A 20,930-nucleotide genomic window follows, 5' to 3' on the forward strand; every position below is an offset into this window, starting at 1 on the left:
GATGGGAATAAAAACCATAATTAAATAATTCCTCTCTACTCTTCCTTCTTACTAGATGTCATGTCTCCCATTATCAAGTAAAGTAAAATCTTTGATAGAAAATAAATTTAGGGATTTGTTTTGGAAAGGGTTGGAAGATAGAAAGAAAATAAACCTTATAAAATGGAATGACATTTGTTAACACCTAAATAAGGGAGGAGTAGGAATTAAAAATTTACAAATTTAGAACATAGCTTTAGTAGATAAACACATTTGGAAACTATATAAGGAAAGTAATAACAAGTAGGCAAGAATTTTGTTTCATAAATACCAAGAGTATGAGGACAAAACAATTTTTTTTAGAACCAATACTCCACCAAAGGGATCCAAAGTATGAAATTTTAATTTTAAAAAAAGAGAGTATATTTCAAAAAATATTATGTGGGGTATTGGGAGATGGGATGATGTTACCTTCTAGGAAGATTGATGGGGAGGATACACTAGTTTGGAACAAGTTGTCACAAATAAAAGATGTATTGAGATATTGAAGGAACATTAGGGGTCAAAGGTAAGTGACTATCTACACCATTAAATAACTTGGAAAAAATAAGAATTAATAAATATCTTAACAACTAGAAGAGTAAATCCTAAAGATAAGCAAGACAAGTTAATTTGGGACAAATCAACTTTCTAGAGAATACATAGTTAAATATGGGCATAAAAGTGTAGATTAAAGAAAGATAACTCAACCCCTAGATCTCCCTTTTCATCTCAGATGGAATAAGAATTTCCTTCATAAAGATGGCATATTCGTCTAAGTAGCTATGTAGGAGAGTATCTTAACAACAATCTAATTTCAAAAAATTGGGTTGAAGAACCTTCAAGGTGTCCACTATGCAATAAGGAAGAAGAAAATATCAATAGTCTCCTTTGGGAATATGTATTTTTTTCAAAAGTGATGGAAATGGTTAACATGGACATTAGGCTACTATTCTACAAGAGTGGGTAACTTTCTCACTAGTAGATTTTTTGTTGATTTTTGACCTTATGCCATTTTCCATTTGATTTTTATTTGTTTGTTAAGATATTGAGTTGGTTGTAAATTTGATCAACATGAGTTTCTTTGGTCAAAGTTTTGACCAACATGGATTATTAAAAAGAAGAAGAAGAAGATAAAAGTGCATGGGAGGAGGGATAACACAAAAGATAATGAGGTGAAAGAAAAAATTCCTAATTTCACCAATTACTACAAGAATGGTTTCACTAAGAACTAATGCACTGATAACACAAAAGTTGAGCTCCATTCTTTACTTAGTCTCTATACTACTGTACTTCCATTTTTCAAAGTGATGCAATTTATGGTTGTCTAAGGTATCATTGATGCTGTGAAGCATGGTAAGAAAATTCATGTGATTGATCTAGGAATTTGATCTGGGTGTCAATGGGCAGCATTGATTCAATCCCTCTATGTGAGATCTTCTTTTGTAGTTAAGCATCTCTAGATCATAACCACTAGTGTGAATTTTGATAACCTATAAGACAAAAAAAGAAGACTTATAGAGTTTTCTAAATCTCTAGAAGTCCCATTTTGGTACAACCAATAAAGATTTCAAAGCTGGAGGACATTAATGAAGGTTTAGTCAATGTGAAAGCATGTGAGTTCATGGCTATGAATGTTCCAACTATTTTTAGAACTTTGTTATATGAACCTAACAAACAAAGCTCATTTTTATGGTAACTCATTTGTTTGGGAGGAGTGTTCCCAAACAAAGCTTAGAGACATTATTCGAAAGGAGTGAAAAATCATAAGTTTTCAAGTCATTTAATTGGCTCTTTGGATGCCAGAAACTCATTCATCATCAACTCGGTGGAGGAAAATGTAAGAAGAAATATTTTTCTGAAGCCCTATTGTTAAAATTTTGAACAATGGTGTATTTTTACAAGGGGAAGTTTTATTATTTTGAAATTTAGAAACAAAGCACTTGAGATAATCTACATTTTTGGAATTCCATTGTTTTTTCGTAAATCATAAATTTTTAGATACCTAAGAACTTTAAACTAAAATTTTCTTTACAATAATGCAAAATAAGGGTTATTGTATAGTTGTAAATAATTTCTCATTTGAAATAGGGGTAGGGATAGGGTCATTTGTTGTCCCAAACAATAAAAGTAAAATTTTCATTAAGGTATTTTTCCTTAATGTTTGGTTTTGTATATAGATGCCGATGCCTTATTATGGAGAAAAAAAGTGAATTTCTTTAAACATTTTTTCTAGTACCACATTCATATGGCTACTTTTAGAGTGGCTGGAGTACCACTTGTTGATGCTGATTTGCATCAGCCTTGTATTTTGTGTGATGATCTTATTTCTCCAGCCAAATACTGCATTTTCCTTTAACAGGTTAGACTTGTTTTCATACTGTATTATAGGTTAGGCTGATTTTTCTATGTAGTGGTTCACAATGTAGTCTATTTTTAATGGGTTTTGTGCTTTGAAAAATATTCAAGCTTCATATTTATTTATTTTCATGTCTTATCTAAGTGTTCCTCAAATTTCTATTTTGGATTATATCTTTATTGATGCTGTTGTTACTATAAAAAATGAAATTAATTGGTTCTTAATCTTTCTACAAGATGTTATAGTAGGGAAAGACGTTAAGACATTCCTTGTGGTATTTTTATTTTCTTATATAATGTTCTTTCCTAGAATCTTATATCATATTCATACATTAAAATTTGAGTCATGTGGATTGCAAAATACAATTTTTTCACTCTGCAGGTTACAGGAGGTTTGTTTATTATTTCTATAATTAGAAGTTATTGCAAAATTTTAACAATATTTTACATAGGTAGGTTATTAAAAGTTTTCCATGAGTTTATTTTTACATCATTATGAATAATTTATTTCATTTATTTTGAGTTGGATTGGTAGTTGATCTATCTAGAAAGAGAGAAACAATATGATTTTGAAATAGAGAAAGATGCCAATGGTGTTTTTCAGGCCCTTATCCATAAAATCAAGAAAAATATGATGATTTTTCATCCTTTTAGTCATGGTTTTCCTCTCAAGTCCTTAGATTGGGATATCACTAAAAAATGGAACCTTGTGGAGTGTCATAATAATTACAAAAAAATCATGGTTAAAATAAGAAGAAGTATAAAATGCCCCCCTAACCCATTGTTATTGGTTGTTGATCATATGATTGACAATGATGTGGTGTTATCTCATATTTGTGGAGTGTAGTGTAGTGATTTGGTTTTAGATATTGAGAAATAGTTGTTATAATATGGCATTTATTATCAGTGTGTTGAGAAGGAAATGGATAAGAATTATAACATTGCATTATAGATATGGTCCCTGGCTATCAGTTAGATCAAAACATGTATGGAGGAAATTAATATCTTCTACAAATATTGTCTATAGTGGTATGCCATGTAGTAGCCAATTTTTAAATTCACTATGAGTAGATCAAGAATGATCTTAGTGATATCAATAAAAACTATAGAATTATCAAGGATTTGAATGGTGCGCATAGAAAAAGAGTCAGTGAGCTATAGATTGAGTTTCTACCTCAACAACAATAGAGGGAAGACTTGATCACAATATTTTGGCTTACAAAGAATATGACTAAAGTTAGGATGGAGCAAGTTGCCAATCTATTGGCTCAAGAAAAAAAACTTGCTCAACACTATGGTATCAAAACAAAACAACAATAAGAAAATCTCAAACTTATCTAAGCAATTTGTTTTGCAAGCTCTTGTGCACTTGGTACATTAAGTAGAGTGAAATATCAAAAAAGGAATTAGCCAACCATAACAAAAGAAAAGAGTTTTCCTACCACACCAGAATGGTGCATATAGATGTATGAGAATTAAAGTACTTTTTGCTTGCAATCAATGGACACTTCATAGTATAAGGAAATTAACCCTTCCCTAAAGATGACAAGGCAATGCCTACTTATCTCCTCTCTATAGATTCACCAAAATTCTTCCCCTTAACATCGAGTAATGGATAGATTAATATTTTATACTAAATAAAATTATTCAGACAAATTCCCCTACCATATAGATACACACAAAAAGTACACAGAGATATTATATATAGTGTCCTTGAGATTGGTCAAGGAAAGAAGAGTGGAATAGTTTCCATGGGCAAGGAGTAAAATTATAATAAAAAAAATATGAGATTAACATCCCATACACTTCTAATATTCTTGGTTCTACCAACTCATGGAATATTTTAGCTACTTGACATGTCTAGAGCAAGAGCACATTGGAAAATAGGAAATCAACATCACCAAATAAGAAAATCCTATGGTATCATGGATCTAACTTAAGTTTCTAAACCTTTTCAAAGGGACCTACATCGATACCAAGTATAAAGGAGACATGGGTGTGAAACAATATATGCAATTTTAAACTTAATTTAAATTTAATATAGCTATTATTCATAAACTATAACAAATACACAATATGAAATCTTTCACAAGTACACAAGAGTGGTAAAATTATGTGAAAACCTAAGATGGGAAAAATCATGGGACAATCAAGCTCACAATAATAATGAATCACTTATGATAAGTAGACAACAACCAACAAGAGACACCAATCTTAGATTGAATATATGACCACCAACCAATGGATTACATTTACATCTTTTGCCTGATGATTGAGAGACAACCTAGTAATAAGGAAATCAATATTGTAATATCCCCTTATATTAATTCTTAGGAATTAGGGAAAATTAGCTCACAAAAATTGATGATAAATTTCCTTCCAAGAAGACTCTAAAAGTATCTTACAAGACTTGTAATAACGGTAGTTGACACCAATTAATATAAGAATGAAAGATAATGATTTACAATTGATACTTCTTATAATATGATGCTATAAGATATATTAATTATCAATAAAATAGAGTATCACAACTATCTAAAATATATTTATGAGACTTATGCCAAGATGATCTCTACTATATATCAGATCTGCACTTCTATTATAACAATATGAATTGTGTGAAGTCTCCTTCTAATTGATGCTATTTTTTTTCTAATATATCAATATAAGATATATTACTAGTCTTCTCAATGTGCTCATAGCCAACTTTGACATGACACTAATATGTTTAAGTTTACTTTTATCGCTTACAACAATGATGTATCTTGGTGTTCCTAATCTATCTTATAAGTACACAAATATCTCAATATTACTTGTGCAATGGATATAGTTATAATTCAAATATCTAAATTTGTTCTTTGATGTTCAATCTTCCTAATCAATACCTCTTGTAATGGTTATAATTGACGGGTGATTATGATGATCATTTGAGCAATAAATAAGGTGATAATCTTGACATGCTTGCTAACTGATATTTCATGGTTAACATTACCATTTATTGCAGATTGGTTTGATAATTGATGCTTCATTTGGTTATCTCCTCAGTGATAATAATTGTTGGATGATCATGTTGCTTGATAAACTTTGTTGGATAATGAAAGAACATCATTTTAAGCAATTATCTATGAATTTTGCATATTAATATTGATTTTTATGTCATTTTAATTAATATTGTAATGTGTTAATGAATTCTTGATTAGTATTGCATATTAATGAATTTTATATCATTTGAATGTTATGCGATTGTATTGATTGAATATTATAGTTCATAAAAGGATGAATGAATGAATGAAGTATATAATTAGATGTTAATGGGGAATTTAGATTGACATTAGGGGGAGGGAGGTGAGGGAAAATGAGCTTCCACCTTCACGCAGTTGGCCTTGTTAAGTAGAGAATATTAAAGTATTCTCGAAACCAAGTGAAGCTCAAACTAACATACCTTCACTATTTAATCAATTTCATTCATTGTAGGTCTAGAATGATGGGATGATACTCTATGGTATAGGTATGAATCTCTAGAGGAAGATTAGATACTCAATCTTCCAGCTTCAACAACTTTACCATTTGCCTCATTTTGGGTCTTTCTAGATCTAGATGGGAGCACCACAACCTTATCCCTACCAGTTGTTCCATTTCAGCCTTCTCAAACTCCACATTTAACTTTATATTTGTAGCATCCAAAACTTTTCCTTGACCATAGGTCTACTACTCTCTTTCCAAATACTTAAGTGGATTAGAATTCTATCTATAACTTCCTAGCTTTCCTTCTTTAAGACAAACTAAGTAGTTCCCAAAAGAAAACTAGAACTCAAAAGGAAACCTATTCTACTGATCCCATATTTTACCTCTTTCAAAATTTGAAATGAAGCTTTGCTAAATCTGGAAAACCAATGCATTCTACAATATAACGTATCCAAATTTTCATTTTCTTTCCCTCATCTTTGATTTTTGAAGAGACCTTGTTGTTGTTGTTTTTCTTTCACCTTAGATGAAGAGAAATCACTACTAACAAGAGAAGTCATTGCTAATTAATAGAGTTAAAACATCTTTTTTATGTTAAAATGAATTCATGTGTCCTTAATATAAGAAATGAATACCTTGATGATGTGTGTCCCTATGAAGGATGAATTGATCTATTTAAGATAGTAAACCAATTTTATTTAATCATTTTATTCCTCTTACAACAAGATCAACTTGTTTTACAGTGAACTAAAGGCATGTTTTTATCTTTTGATCTCTTGAAGCATCTCCCTTTTCTTCCTGGGTCCTCTTCTTCATTTGGTGGAATTTGAGCACAAGGAAGGATTGATTCATCCTACCATCCCTCAAGGAATTATCTTGATTTGTCTCTAAACTTCAATTCCATTCTTAAAATGTTTTTCATCTTCCTCATTGTTGTATGTGAATTATGAGATAATTGATTATCTCCTTCCCTTTCCTTGTGACTTTGAGAGCCAACACATTTTCTACATTTTCTTAGAATTTTTGGATGATAGCTTTTGCGTATGAGCTTTGGTTTTTTTTCATGTGGATGCTCTATCCTAACATGGAATGGAAGTTTGATGGGTATAATACATACCTAGAGAGGCTTGCAGAGAGGTAGAAATAAATGTTGTTCATTTACACATTTGTTTTATTATTATAAAAAGTAGAGGTCTTATATGCTTATTTCTATGAGTGAAGGTCTTATATATTTATTCCTCTTTGAAACACTACAAAAAAATTGGGTGTTGTGTTATGTTTTTATCTTGTAGATATAGTAGAGAATCTATTTCCAAGATTTCTACTGTGGATGTTATCATTACTACAACAGATCTGTTCAAGAAGCCCACATTGATAACTATCAATACAGTTCTTTCTATTCTTGCACTTGATTATCTAGTAGAAATTATTTCTTCTTATATCTCATATGATGGTGCATCTCCCATCACTTTCTACTCTCTTTTAGAAACTTTGAGCTTTTCCAAAAAATGGATGCCATTTTGTAGAAAGTTCAAAATAAAGAGTATGAAACTCTTTACGCCTTTAAAAAAAATAAAATGAGTTAAAATGAGTCATCTGATTTTGATTTTGTTCGAGAATGGAAAGATATGAAGGTGCTGATGATGTGATTAATATATAGAAATCAATAGTTCTTGCGTTATTAAATCATCATGCATCCTTAACATTGTTAAATGATATTTTGTAGGATGAGCACGAATGTTTCAAGAAAAGGATAAGCAGAACATTGGAAGAAAAACAAGTTCCACTTGATTTTACTTCTCATCATAGTGTTGATGGTTTTGTGTATAGAAGCTTGGATGTTAGAAACCACACAAGTATAATATTTGTAATAGGGAGAGTATGAAGTTGAAATGATTGTTTATTATGCTTTTACAGTATAAATTTTAATCAAGATAGTAAGAGCTTCTCTAGAGGATGAATATCTCACACTATTAACTCTTTATATGTATAGGTTATTCATGAAAACAAAATGGTTCATGACAAGAAAGCTGATGCTCTATCCAACCTGATATATGTTGCTAGAGAGAAACATCCCAAGGTTAGCCATCACTATAAGGCCAACACCATGAATGTCATGGTTAGTAGATTTTTTAAATTTATCTTTCTAGAACTTATTTACAAAGTTTCTGGTATAAATTGTGATTGATTATTATTTTTGAATAATTGTTTGGAAATTTTAATAGTAATGTCAACTATGAAGAATAACATGAAATATTTAATATTGTACTGTTAAATATGATAGGTATTGAAAATATATATTATTTCTTAACATGATTTTTTACTAATCTGATGTGGTGTTGGGTTTTCGAGAAAGAGCCTTAGTGGTGATGACAAATTCTCCTTTCATACTAAATCTATATAGTGATATGCATGTCAGTGATTGCACAACATGCTATGTTTTTTTCTTGAATGTAAATTAGAGAAAGAAATCATCTTTATTCAATTTCATCAAGTGTTCCATGGAAGTATCAAGGATGATCCCTTTGGAAACTAGTTGAAAATGCTCACAGAAGTAAGAAATAATGATTATTCAAGATCTCTATAGCATTTTTGGCTGAGTTATTACATGATTATAGATGTAACAATGGAGATGTTGGGTGTATGCAGACTATTGGGAAGGGATCAAATGCACTCCAAGGCCATATTTATGGAGGAACCAACTACTTTCATAGAAGAAAAGGCTTGTATGGGTTGCCACCTGAGATTGATCAACACCACAAGAAAGGAAGTGAAAAGCAAAGATAAGGTAATATAAAATCTTTGGCATTAAATTAGTTTAGAAATTGAAGTTCAATATATGGCATGTTGTTTTACCAAATTAAAATATTTTACATGAAATAATGATATATATATTAATAAATATCTTTTAATATCTTAATGTTCATAATAGTATTGTATGTTAATAGTAAATGTTTAATTGTTTTTATATTTAGGTATAATCTTGATATCTTTGCTTATTTTATTTTTTTGTTATTGACTATTTGTTGTGTAATGACAACATTGTAAAATTGTGGGAGTCCTTTGGAAAAATCTTTGGACCTAATTAAAAAATAATAAATTATAATTTCAATCTTACTTGAAGCAAGATTTGTAGAAGATCTTGTTATAATTGTACACCAATTTATTTTTAGGTATACAAAAAATATAGTGTCTAGTAGATGTTTGAGGCAATTATGCTAAGGACTCCTCTTTTTTACTTTATTTTATATACTAATATTTATTGCACTCAATCCTATTTTAATTCATTGTTTTTTAAGAAGCTTCATCTAATAATGCATTATTATCTTTTATTAAATAAAATCTATTTATAGAAAATGAAATATGAGGAACAGTCATGTTGACATGTGGTTGGAATAGTCATTCATAAAAGCCTTATAAAATTTGTTTTATAGACCCTTTAAATATTCAATCAATAACATGTATGATGTTGCCTAGTAGAGACTCTAGACTTTGCATCATATTGTTCATCTGAGACATTGAGGAAAAAATTTGGAGAATCCCATGCCCTAGTTGAAGTAGCTCGGGATATACTAAGTGACATTTCATACAGTAGCCATACCCTTCCTTCCCACTTTGAATGTTGCTAGTTGCAGCTATGAAACCAAAACTACTTGGGGCAAAGTGGTAGAAGGTGCACAACCTTGTTTTTTTTCTTAAAAACAATTCATATTGAAAGATTTCCCATTATCTTATATTAATCTTATCAAATGTCCACTATCCATTTGAAATGTAAATTTTTGTTTTTGGATTTTATTGTGCATGTTTATCAATTTTTTGGATCACACTCCATAATCCATCATCATGATAAGAGAAAGCGAGAATGGAAAAGTGAAATATGCATACCAATCCTCTTTTTCTTCTTATTTACCTTTGGTTGGGCTTGGTCTATATATTTCACTTTTTAGTGCATTCTCTCATCTTGATGATGAATCATGAAGTGCGATTCAAAATATTCATGCTAAAAAGACATACACAATCAAATCCAAACAAAAGAATTTACATATCACCTTATATGTTAGATATTTGATGCAACTCACAAAAATATTCCATGGCATAGATACTAACTCACTTTTAAATAGTTTTAGGTGGGATGGATGTATGGATCTATAGTTGAGGATGTTATGATAGGAATAGAGATTCATACTCTAGGTTGGCATTCCATTAGTGTCCAACTAGACAAACCAATTTTCATGGGACGTCCAACCACCACTAGTCCAGATTCCCCTATTCAAAACAAGAGATGGAAAAGAGGATTGATTGAAATATTTTTAAGAAAAATCTATCCTTTTATTGGACTCATAAGAGGCATTAGCTTGAGGCAGAGGATAATTTATGCTTATTTTTGCCTATGGGTTGTTTGGTCAGTACTAGTTATCTTCTATGCCTTCGTTCCTACCATGAGTGTGCTATATCATAAATCATTCTTGCCCAAGGTTAGTTAAATTTAATTTTATATTAATAACACCTTCTTTGTCTAAATTGAAACACACTATTAACTTATTAGTCACTGGTCTCATCATATGGTTGTGGTGTGAACAACATATTATGTGTTTTGATTTAGATGATCTTTAGGACAAGATAAGTTTTGAAAAAGGAAGTCAATTTTGACTATTTAACAATTAGACCTTAGCGCGTGATTTTTAAACCACCCATTTGATTCATTGAGTTGGTGCATCTTTAATCATATTAGTAAATGAGTCTATGTGATTTCAAATGAACCACCCAAACAAGTTAGATCATAGAACGCGCTGCTGAAACTATATCATAAAGATGGGTGATGAACCACTTGAACAAGTCAAATCTTAGAATGTGTTGTTTATACTATATCAAAAAGATGAACTCATTTTTATTAATAGATTTTTATACCATTGTTTTCATTTTTTAACACTAGCTTTACTCCTAATGTAGATTATAAAGGTTTCTTTTCTAATTGCACTAGCACTCTTCCTTTCAGTCTATGGATATCAACTTGTGTAGTACATTCTTCTTGGATGTTTAGCAAGAGAGAGGTGGAATATCCAATTCATGTGGTTCATTGTGTGCACATCTTCATGGTTCGTTGCACTATTTGATGTTGTAGTGAAGTTATTGGTATTGTCAGATATAGTTTTTTTTGTGACTCCAAAGGGATCAGAGGAAGAAGAGAATGATGATGAGGCTGAGTTTACATTTGATTCCTTTGCATTATTAATCATACCAACTACAATATTATTATTAAACTTAGGAGTCCTTGCTTGGAACACTGTTTCATTTGTGGGAAGTGTCGGTGAGATCAAAGAGAGGCTATTTGTAGAGTATTTGTGTAGTGTTTGGGTAGTCATAAATCTTTGGCTGTTTGTGAAAGGATTGGTTAGAAAGGGAAAGAGAGGCATTCCTTGGAGTATTATCATGAAATCTTGTGCTTTGGCTATTTCATATATGCTACACTAGCTTGGCTTAATTTAGTCACAAGTGTTTTTCTTATCTACCAATCTCACTTATTTAAATTGTATTAATTTTCCTAGAAATATCCTTCTATCATGGAATGATTTATCTTTGATCATTTCTAGTGAGGAACTCTTCTTCCATTAAAAATATATCTATAGTTTTGTACTATTTTTGAATATGTTTGTGGTCCATTGAATTCTTTGAATAAGAAAAAATAGAAAATGACAATCTTTATAATTCAAATTTAAGTTGGAGAAGTTTGAGGTACTTAATAAGTATGTTGTGTGTGAAAATTACAATTGATTTTCATTTCCCCCTTATGAACATTTATGTAGTTCCTTTCTCAATAGTAGACATGTAATATTGTTTTCTGTGTTACTTGTGTAGGTCTCTTGTGGGAATTTCTTGATATGATTGACATGATTTTTCATTTAAAAATATAAATATTTTCTCTTCTGTATTTGTATCCATGCTAAAATATTTAACTAGTTTCAATATATGAAATGTCAACAATTTAAAATATAAATTTGATATGATAAGTTATTTTCTTTGAGTATTTTGTTAATTGTGAAGTAATGTCATATAACTTTTAAGATTTTTTTTTTTATAACTAACTAACCATCTTAATTTTTCTATTTGATTACAGGGAGGTGAATTCTTAAAGAGAGATGGTAAACACTTACACTTTACTATTATTTGATTACTTAATAGTTGGTGTATCTCTTAAATCTCATGTTAAAACATACTCCCTGTAATGTACAATATGATCTAAATCCTAAAACCTTCCCCTTTCCTTATTCTAGACTAGCATGCTTGCAGGGATGTTGAATACAAAGATAATACTCCTATGACTTCAAGTTTGAGTGCCCTATTCTATGAAGTGCATGTACATGCGATAACTATAAAAACTTTACTTAGAAGTCTATTAAACTTTTCTAATATCTCTTTTGGGTATATAAAGATACCCATGGAGCCCAATGTTTGTAAGAAAATATCTTTTTATTAATGATTTTTGATGCAATACAAATATACTTGAACTCTTGAGATAACTACCTAATATAAAATGTAGTTATCTTATTATTCTCAAGAGTACTACATGCATTCAGTCTATTGGGAATTCAATGTCTAGTTAAAAGATAAAACTACATGCATGGCTCTCTATAGTGATAGAGATGTTGTATCACTATAAGTCACGATGATGAGTGTTTTTGATGATAAAAAAGGAGGAGGTATAAAAAATGCATAATAGTTTCATCCATATTTTCATTATTAAATTTGACACATTTATATGATATGTGTTGAATGTTTTTGAGCAACTTCAGTTTTATCGAAAATGCATTATAGTTTCATCCATAATTGGATATTGCTACCAAGAAGTTAGGTTAGGGTTAGTATCTTGATAAGTGTTTTTGGTCATTATGAGTATTATCAAAACCATTTTATAGTTTCATCCATATTTCAATATTGTTAATAAGTCATATTATTGAAAATACATAACTATTTCATCCATAATTTAATTATGTAATTTGACACATTTATACACAAAATAGTTTCATCTAAACCCTGCCTTGACTTCTCTGTATATTCCTTCAACACCCTGCCTCAATTGAATCATCAAATAAGCATTGGAATTCGTCATTCAACATTTCATTTAGCCATTAATGAGATTTATTTTGTACAAGCATGTCAAAAACCTCAATGATATAAATTTTATTTCTTCATTTGATGTTTCATATACCGCTATAGATATAACAATTAGGCTTCATGAGTTAGGATGCACTATAGAAATGTAGTATAGTCAAAAGAGATTTTGGGTACTATATTGCTATAGAATATAGATAACTCTTCTATCACTATATAGAGAAGGCCTAATCTTGACATAGTGATGAGAGATGAGGAAAGTATATTAGTATGACATATAGAGATCTCTTTTATCAGTATGCAGAGAAACAACAAAAGCAATATAGTGATGAGTGATAAAGGAGGTTTATTTCTATAACATATAGTGATCACCAAGAAATGAAAAACAAATATAATCATTACAACGATGAGCAATAGAGATTTTGCATCACTATGAGTCATGGCGATGAGTGATAGAGATGTTATTTCTTGGTTCGACGTTTCATATACTGCTATAATTACAATGATTACACTTCATGAGTTAGGATACACTATAGTGATCATAGTATGGTCAAAAGAGATTTTGGGTACCATATCGCTATAGAATATAGTGAACTCTTCTATTGCTATACGGAGAAGGCCTAATCTTGACATAGAAATGAGTGATGAGGAAAGTATATCTCTATGACATAAAGAGATCCCTAAATTTTGGTCAAAATTTTGACCAAAGCATTGACCAAGATGCCGTCATTGGTTTGGCATCTTGGTCAATGCTTTGGTCAAACTTTTGATGAAACTTGGTCAAAATTTTGACCAATGATCTCATTAACAAGGGAGGTCATTTTTGACCAAATGCATCATTAAAATTGTGATACTAACAAGAATTGGTTGAAGTTTCAGTGAAAAAAATAATGATTAAATAGTTTGTTGAAAATTTGACCAACGTGAGTCAAAAATTCAACCAATTTTCATTGAAAAATGAGTCAAAATGTACTAGTGTCTCAATCACCTCAAATATCGACCTAGGTTTGAATACAACAATATTAGAAACTATAATTTAAAAAATTGTTATGTTGTAATTGATGTCAAATCTTACCAGTAAGAAATTTACCAACAGTGTAGAGTATTGTATCAATTGATTGATTAAGAAGATTTCAAAAGAAGAGATGACGAGGTGAGCTAGTCAAGTTGTTGAGTAAAGAGGCATTAAGTATATTGGAAATATAATGGGCACTTGATTAGTTAGTCTTTGACAAGATAATGTGTTGTTTGATCAGTATATGAAGAGGAAAAAATAGTTGAGTTGATGTATAGAAGAGTAGACAAGAAGGCGAGTAAAATAATAAGATTGATCGAGTGATGGTTTCACTAGTTCAATGAAGCCAAAGATTAAGAAGCTTAAGAGATAGCTAAGAAAATAATATTAGCAAATGTATGTTGAGAAAGATAGGACAATAGAGATTGAGCTACCTAGTGATGATTGAGCCAAAGAGCACAATGATGAGCGAGTGTGAGAAAAATAACAATTTGTGAAAGAATCAAGTTTTGAGACCTACATAGATGAATTTTTAGATTGTTCAAAATGCATGAATGCTAAGGATTAATGAGATGGTTTATTTAATACACAAATTGATCTTTTTAAGTGATCTATGGTAAGGATTCAAGGATAAGTTTCTAGAAGTTTTAAGAAAGGATTAGAGATACAAAATGATGGATAAATTCAATGAATCTAATCAAACCCTGAGATATATGATGATGTTTAAGTGGAAAAAGATCAAAGCTACCTATTAACGGAAGGAGGGACAAAATAAATAGGGCCAAAGGCACACCCAACTATCCAAACCACCCTGCAAGAGTTAACATAGTAGAAAAAACAAAACAATAGCAACACAAAGGAGAGAGAGAACAAGATGTTTATATATTCATCAGATAATCAACATACATACTCAACTATAAGGCCTTCTAGGTTGCAAAAAAAAATAACTCAATTAAAATACACAATGATCCTCCTGCACATTCTTTCTTCTTAACATTCTTCATTCCTAAAACTCAATCCTAGCCCTTCTTAAATACTTGTGCAGCCATAGATTGGCATATCATAAAAAATAAACCTTACATTAAATGTATGCATAGCCACAAGTCGGCTCACATCCAAAATTAACTACCTATACCAAAATTAAATGTGAGTAAGGTCAGCCCAAAGTAGAACTAGACATAGATTATTCAGCAAACAAAGACTTCACAAAACACTGGTACTCAATACCCAAACAATCACCTAGCACTCATATGAGCTCTGCATCCAAAGAGAACTCGATAATCTTGGAGAACTCAACAACCATAGAGAACTTGACAACAATGGAGAACTCGACAACCAAAGGAACCACTCGACAACAACTAAGAACTTGGTAACAACTATACACTTGGCAGCAACTAAGAACTCGACAACAATTGAAAATTAGCACTTGGCAATAACTAGAACTTGATAGCAACTGGAAGAATGAACAGAAGTGCTGGATTAAAAGGCAACCTAGGATACTCCTACATTAGACGACTAGGTTGGAAGAAATGATTCTCCTAAATCATTGAGATGTCACAACCTGAGTTGAATCCAACTAAGATTGAAAAATCCATGAGCCATCTTCAATAGGTCTATTCTTCCACTTCAACAAATATTTATAGTAATATTTTCCTCATGTGCTCTTAGTAACTCTCTGATCCAAGATCTATTCAACTTCTTCAATTTTTCTCTTAGGATAATCACCTAATACAACAACTTCATCATCTAACTGATGATACTTATACAAATCAGCAACATTCAATATAGGAGATATATCCATGTCATTAGGTAGCTCAACTTCATAAGAATTTCCACTATCAAAATTCTTCAAGATCTTACAAGGTCCAAACTTCTTCATCTTTGGCTTACTGTATGTTCCAATTGGAAATATTCCTTTCTTCAAATGAAACATCACCTCATCACCAACTTCAAAAACATGATGTCTTCTAGACTTATCAGCATTCTCCTTGTACTTCCGATTACTTTGTTCCAACCTTAAAATCACTTATTTATGCAAAGACTCCATAAAATCAGCAAATTCTTCCCCTACAACACTTTTCTTCTCTTCACTGGAAACATCCCTCAAATTTGATACTCCTCTAGACTGCATTCCTATAACAATCTCAAAAGGTGTCTTCCCTGCACTCCTATTCACAAAATTGTTATATGAAAATTCATCTTGTGCCAATACCATCTCCCAATTACTTGGCTTATCTCCTACTAAACATCTCAAAAAATTACCCAAGCTTCTATTCACAACCTTTGTCTATCCATCTATCTGTGGATAGAATGTGGAACTAAACTTCAACTTAGTACCCATCTTCTTCCACAAAGTCTTCCAAAAATAACTAAAAAACTTACTGTCTCTGTTAGAAATAATACTTCTTGGTAGTCCATGCAATCTCACAATCACTTTAAAGAAAATTTTAGCAACATGCTCAGCATCATGGCATGAAATGTTCCATCTTAGAAAATATATCCACAAGAACAAATATAGAATCATACCCCTTCATTGTTTTAGGCAATCCAAGAACAAAATCCATACTGATGTCACTCCAAAGTTTCTCAGGAATAACAATAGGTGTATATAAACTAGTATTCTGACTTACTCCTTTTGCAACTTGACAAACTCCACAACTCTTCACAAATTTTTGAGCATCCTTATACATCTGAGGCCAATAATACTTCTCTTTTAGCAGATTCAATGTTTTATCAATTCCAAAATGTCCAGCCAATCCACCACTATGCTTTTCCTTGATCAAATTCAACCTCATAGAACTTCTAGGAATACACAACTGAATACCTTTAAACAACATACCTTCTTGAATGAAATATTCATCATACTTACTTATGTGATCCTGTAGATTTGGTGCTTTGCGCTCTCTCCACACCTCAAAAAAATTAGGGTCAACATCATACAACTCTTTCATTTCATCAAAACCAAGAACTTCAACCTTCATCTTAGTCAATAAAGAATGTCTTCCACTCAATGCATGTGAAACTCTATTAGTAACTTCACTCTTATGATTAATCAAAAATTTAAAACTTTGCAAATACTCAACCCACTTCATATGTCTCCAATTCAATTTATGTTGACTTTGCAAGTATTGTAAAACTATCAGTATACAACACAAACTCCTTAGGAATCAAATAACGTCTCCACTTCTTCAAGGCTCAAACAAAAACATAAAACTCTTGATCATGCACATAATACTTCTTTTTAGTATCATTCAACTTTTCACTAAAGAAAGCAACAGGTTTTCCTTCTTGACTCAGCACAACTCCTATTGCACTACCACTAGCATCACATTCAACTTGAAATACTTTATTGAAATCAAGCCAAACCAGTATAGGAAAATCAACAACCTTTTTTTTCAAAGTCTCAAAACTCTTATCAGCTCCATGTGTCCACTTTAATTCCTTTTTATCTCCTCTCATTGTCTCAATCATAGCTTTACAAATAGAACTGAAATTCCTTATGAACTTCCTATAAAAACTAGACAAACCATGAAATGATCTTACCTCACCCACATTCTTAGGAGTAGGCCATTCCAAAATAGCTTTAACCTTCTTAGCATCCATCTTCAAACCATGAGATGAAATCGCAATTCCTAAATACACAATCTCTTCTTGCATAAAAGAACCATTTTTCAAATTAATCATCAACTTCTCCTCCTTCAATCTCTACAATACTTATCTAATATGCTTAAGATGTTATTCCTTAGTCTTACTGAATATCATAATGTCATCCAAATAAACAATCACAAACTTACGGAAACATCTTTTTAGAACTTCATTCATCAACCTCATGAAAGTACTAGGTGCATTGGTTAACCAAAAGGCATAAACAACCATTCATACAAACCATCTTTTGTCTTAAAAGAAGTTTTCCATTTATCACCTTCTCTGATTCTAATATGATGATAACCACTATTCAAATTAATCTTGGTAAAATACTTTACTCCACTCAAACAATCCATTATGTCATCCATCCTTGGCATAGTAAACCTATATTTCACTATGATCTTGTTAATAGCTTTGGAATTAGTACACATTCTCCATTCTCCATTCTTCTTAGGTGCTAATACAATAGGTACAACACATGGACTCAAACTTTCTTTGATCAAACCTTTCTCCAAAAACTCATGTACTTGTCTCTTAAGTTCTTAATTCTCTATAGGTGTCAATCTATATAGTGCTTTGTTTGGAAAACTAACTCCAAGAATCAAATCCATACAATGACTTATGATTCTCACTGGTAGTAAACAATTAGGATTATCGTCAACAACAATCTCTTTATACTCATATAGTAGTTGTATAATTTCTTTAGGTACTTGGTCAATACTACCATTTGTAACTTGGTCATTACTACCCAAACTTGGTCCTCTAGGGATTATAGAAAAACAAGCTTTGTTCTTCTTCATTTCTTTCTCAAATTGTTTCCCATTAACCATGCAAGCTTTTATTGTAGTACAATTAACCTCATCTGGACTTTTAATCAAAAGTAGCAATATTTGCTTCTTCCCATTCACCTAAAGAGTATATTGATTCAATCTTCCATCATGTATAGCATATCTATCATATTACTAAGGTCTACCCAAAAAAATATGACAACAATCCATAGGCATAATATCACACAAAACTTCATCAAAGTAATGCCCAATCTTGAACTTCAAAATACATTGTTCACTTACCAATATCTTATGCTCATGTTTGATACATGAAACATGATAGGGTTTAGGATGCTTCACCCTTTTTAATTGCAACTTTGTAACCAACTCTAGTTCTAATGCCAAATTTGTAGAACTTCCACTATAAATGATCACTTTACAACATTTTCTAGCCATCTTACATTTGGTCTTGGAAAGACTTCTTCTTAAAATAGGTTTTTCATCACTTCCCTTATTACATAAGGTTCTTCATATTATCATATTTTCACCAACTTGAGATCCACTTGGTAAACCTTCATTATCTCCTTGAATCACAACATTTTTGTTACCTTGCCTACTTTTAGAGGATTTACATTCAAAAGATCTATGTACCTCTTTACCACATCTGAAACAATTGCCATGAAATCCACCTCTAGAATAAGAATAGTTTACCTTTTTCAATCAGTAAATTCTGCTGATCTTTGATTACCTTTTTTTTACTCGGTAAACTCTGCTGATCTTTGATTACCTTTTTTACTCGATAAAATCTGCTGATCTTTGATTACCTTTTTCACTTGGTAAACACTGCTGAACTTCCTTTATCTTTTTCACTCAGTATCTTTGAAATGCTTGGTGAGAACTGTTTGCCTGTTGAACTTATAAAATAACCACTAAATGCTCGGTATATACTTGAGACTAAGTGATGAGCAAGATAAGCATTCAGGATAGAATAAGTGTTTGCACTAATGACAAATATATCATAATTCCAACAATCTCCCCCTTTGGCATTAGTGACAAAAACACTTATGTACAAGATTTGATGTACTGATTTATATATATATATCCCCCATACAATATGCTCGAAGTATCTACAAATATCTCTATCTCCCCATATATATCTCCCCCATATAATATGCTCGAAGTATTTAAAAATATCTCTATCTCCCCCTCTAAACTCTCTCCCCCTTTTTGAAAATAATGCCAAATTAAGCAATATATATTTACAAAGAGATACAAAAATGGGAGATGAATTCAGAATGTACCTTGAGAATAAGAGCCATAGTCTTATCCCAGTTTTCTTGCAAAATTTTGCAGGAGGAGAGTGCTATTTGAACTTCTGCTGAAAGTTCAATCATATGATCTGCAATTGAGAAATTGTTGTCATGAATCAATGCTTTGGAGTGGACAATGTATTTTTGCATTGTGTCCATGATAGGAAGGATCGTGTTCTGGATGTCTATTAAGGTAGACCTGATCCTTGCTTCCTCTCTCAGCAATTCTGCCTACTTTTCTGACAAAAATCTGATTCGGAGATGATGGGATGAACTTGAATTGGGATCAAGTTGCAATATTTGGGCACTGCCCTTCATATCCTCATCAATTTTATTCAATTTTTCTTTGATCTCCTTTGTGTACTTAGTAACATCACAAAGTTTCGCAAAAAGTAAAGTTACATTATTAAAAGAATTTTCAAAATTGGCCAAAATTGTAGACAATTCCACCTATTTTATTGCAATGTGCTGAGCAATGTGCTCAAGCACCTTATTATCAAATTTTCTTTCAGCCTTTTCAATCAATTTTTCTTGACTAGAGGTGTCCTCATTGAATTTATTTATAGCCTCTTCTAATTGAATAAAAATGTGTTGAGTAGAATCTACTTCAACACCTATAGCCTCTGTAATAATGTTCTTGGTGTCTTCTATTATTTTGTATTCCTTATCCCTTTCAGATCTTAACTGCTTCTGCGTAGCCTTCATCTCTATTAATTGACTAGCATACCTCATTTCTTCAATGGTAGCATTTTCATAGTCAATTTTTGGAATAACTATATCTGTTTCTAAATAAATTTCTTCTGTTATTTCTTTTCTAGTTATCATAAGTCTTAATGGTTGCTTTTGTTTGACTTCTGTGGCCATTGGTTTAATCTTAGGAATAGACACAATAGTAGATATGGAAGGGCTAGCAGGAAAAATTGGGATAGGACTTGAAAAATGAATGCCAATAGAAGTATTTACTAGATCAAAAATTGGAGTACTTCCCAAAAATGATGATATACTCGTTATAGCAGTATCTAAACTAGTTATACTTGAAGTAGATGTAGATAATGTTGTCAAAGTTGCTGGAACTGACAAAATTGTAGAACTTATTGATGTGTCGCTTGATGATGTTGGGACAGAGGAGGCTGGCTCGATGATTGAAGAAGAGGGTTGCAGCTCAGTAGATGAAGTGGTAGACACTTCTATTGATGATACCTGGAGCTGTGAAGTGGCAGGTGCAGATGATAAATCTGATGA

The 20,930-nt window shown here is 31.4% G+C and overlaps 1 pseudogene; it reads left to right on the top strand.

The window, feature by feature from the left end:
• Positions 1-6,868: 6,868 nt before the first annotated feature.
• LOC149550073 (cellulose synthase-like protein H1) overlaps positions 6,869-20,930 on the top strand; it is a 31,956-nt pseudogene continuing 17,894 nt past the window's right edge.

This window comes from Cupressus sempervirens, chromosome 7, assembly GCF_028749045.1.
Source record: "Cupressus sempervirens isolate cs-2001-9-10 chromosome 7, ASM2874904v1, whole genome shotgun sequence".
Classification (NCBI taxonomy): domain Eukaryota; kingdom Viridiplantae; phylum Streptophyta; class Pinopsida; order Cupressales; family Cupressaceae; genus Cupressus; species Cupressus sempervirens.